The 2,687-nt window shown below is 36.6% G+C and overlaps 1 long non-coding RNA gene across 1 annotated transcript; it reads right to left on the reverse strand.

Moving 5' to 3' along the window:
- Positions 1–204: 204 nt before the first annotated feature.
- Positions 205–2,460, reverse strand: LOC100185008. Its single transcript, XR_003396466.1, has 5 exons — positions 2,238–2,460; positions 1,895–1,966; positions 1,380–1,631; positions 904–1,085; positions 205–561 (listed from the first exon to the last, which is right to left on the reverse strand). It is a non-coding gene; the product is annotated as an uncharacterized LOC100185008 (long non-coding RNA).
- Between the last annotated feature and the right edge of the window lie 227 nt (positions 2,461–2,687).

Raw genomic sequence — 2,687 nt, forward strand, 5'->3', positions numbered from 1 at the left:
CTTGTGCCAGCTCGAGCGCTTCCGAGTTGATTATGACGTAATAATTGAAATGTTTTTTTATGAATTGAAATGTTTTTATAAAGTGTTCGCCGAACTAGTTGACTAAACTGAGCAAATATCACGAATGTTAGTTCAACATTACAATTCAACTTTAATTTAAATTTTACCCGATTTGTTGAATTTAAAAATGGCCAAACCAACAAATTACACGAAAATGTTTTTATTTATAATTGAATTTATTATTGCAGTACAATTATATTTGCATAAACGGTGCGAAAACTAAAATAAATAATTAGTGTTGCGATTTTATATTTGTTTAATTCTGTTCACACATTCCTGTCACAGTTTGCTGCTGGGAATTTTGTTGTTTCCAAAAATCTCTCCATCATCAAATGCTTCCGATAAAACATCTTCTAAACAATCCACGAAACTGATGCTCATGCTCTTCAGCACCTCCGCTGGAAGATCTGCTCTCGCATCCGGTTTATTCCTCCGAGGAAGAACTACTCTCCTCATCCCTGCTCGATGAGCAGCGAGGACTTTTTCTTTTATTCCTCCGACCTAAGGAAGATAATTTGCTCAATAAAGTAATTCATTATCATCACTTAGTTATCCTCACATGGTGAAGCAAGTTCTAGCCATATGTATTATGTTGCACACCATGTGTGGTGGCTACATACACCTCATGTTCACTTACTTTTGTTAGCGATTTATTATCTGTTGCAAATTTACCAAAATGGTACCAGCATCATAAAGCTTTGAACATGGGATTTTTTACAAACAGTTTATTTTATATTTTAAAAGTAGTTTCTGATATTACTCTATGAGCACCAGATCAGAATCAGGGTAACAAAATTTAATACTGTATGACATATTACATTGCTAAGTAATAAATCCACTCACAGGTAAGACAAGACCCCTCAAAGTAATTTCCCCCGTCATTGCAAGGTCAGATCTGACGAGTTTGCCGGTAAATAATGAAACAAGAGCCGTAACTATGGTGACCCCGGCTGAGGGACCGTCTTTGCCAACAGCACCAGCAGGAAAGTGTAAATGAATATCTGTGCCACACATTATGCTTCTGCCTGGTTTCAAACATTTGTTTGTTTGGTTTTGAAAATGAAAATATGATTCTGTCAAATATTACCTGGAAAGTCTACGGCAAATGCCACCGATTATAAATGTTTACAAAGTAATGTGGCAGAGTACGGCATCGTTTACATTTCCAGTGACAAATGCCACCAACTTCTACTGTTACCATTATACAACAAACTACCACGGCATTGACATAACACAGACTTTAAGTTTCCATTTAGAAACCAGCCATAATACCATTGATAGAAAACAGAGAAATATGTGTTAAAGTAGTAAACGAATACCTCCATTATCAATCCCAAGTATTTAAGCATTACTTCTCAACCAGCTGACTGCAAGTTGAGCTGATTCCTTCATAACGTCTCCTAATTGGCCAGTGAGTGTCATGTGACCTCCTGCCTCACCCCCTTTACAAGAAGCCATACGACTCGCCTCAACGTAAAGTATTTCACCTCCTGTTTGTGTCCAAGCTAACCCAGCAGCCACACCCGGGCGTGTCAGTATTTGCGCCGATTCTCGATCGAATCTTTGAGGACCTGAATAGTTAAACGAGATTTAGTGGTTTTAGCTCAAAACTGTAAATTACCTTTCCAATAAGTTAATTCGCAATTGCTGTAAATACACTCACTAATTAATACATTTCAGCTGCTAAATACATTAGTATTAAAAGCTATCATATTACCACTGGTGCAGTGTCAGAATGAGGACAATAACACATGCAGCCTCAATTTTCGTTTGTTGCTGTTTTTGTAATGTTTGCTTGGAAAACAAATGATTACAAAATAGGTGAAAAAATCACCGAGTATATCTTTAAGTTCAGCTTCATCAATTGTTATTTCAACCTTGTTGTTTTTCGTATCATGGTTGTAACCTGAAATATAAGAACAAAGAATGTATAATTCTCTTTTTAACAAATTTGCTTTTTATTTTAGGAATCAACCATTAAGACTATACTGCGCGCGACGGCCAATTTGGCCAATCCATTAGAGACCACTTTCTAAACACAGACCAGTGAGTTGGAGCAGTTACCAATTACTGAATGGCACATATTGAGCTTTCGAACATGGAACCCTATGATCAAAAATCACTAAAACCAGTCAACTAATGCTATTTTTATGAAATGTGAGGAAATGAAAACTGACAGTGAGAGCGAATGATCTGCAGATTCCTGCCAACTTCCGATCAAGATCCCGGACTCCCGCCTCCCTTGTGTAAAGAGCAATCATGTTCCTCAGTGCGTCATCTGTGAGAGTGATGCAGATGTTGGATGCAAGATCCTTATCATTGGATGCGGGCAAACCATGTGCTCTGCTTAGGAAGAAGATTCCTTGTAATTATTATTTCTTCTTCCTAAAATCAGCAACTTAGACATTTTGTTAGCTCCAAAAGATAAATTTCACATGAAAATCTGAGCCACAGAAAATACTTTTAAACGCATTTTGCAGCAAATGCCATATATATTTATGTTATTAGTTTGAGGCGCTATCAGGAGTTACATAAATAAACTAAAACAGGTTGCATTTACACTTATTGTTGCTTTATTAAAAATTTGGCAAAATACAAACGTTAGTTACAAATCAGGACATTTTTAG

Source organism: Ciona intestinalis, chromosome 12 (assembly GCF_000224145.3).
Source record: "Ciona intestinalis chromosome 12, KH, whole genome shotgun sequence".
Lineage (NCBI taxonomy): Eukaryota > Metazoa > Chordata > Ascidiacea > Phlebobranchia > Cionidae > Ciona > Ciona intestinalis.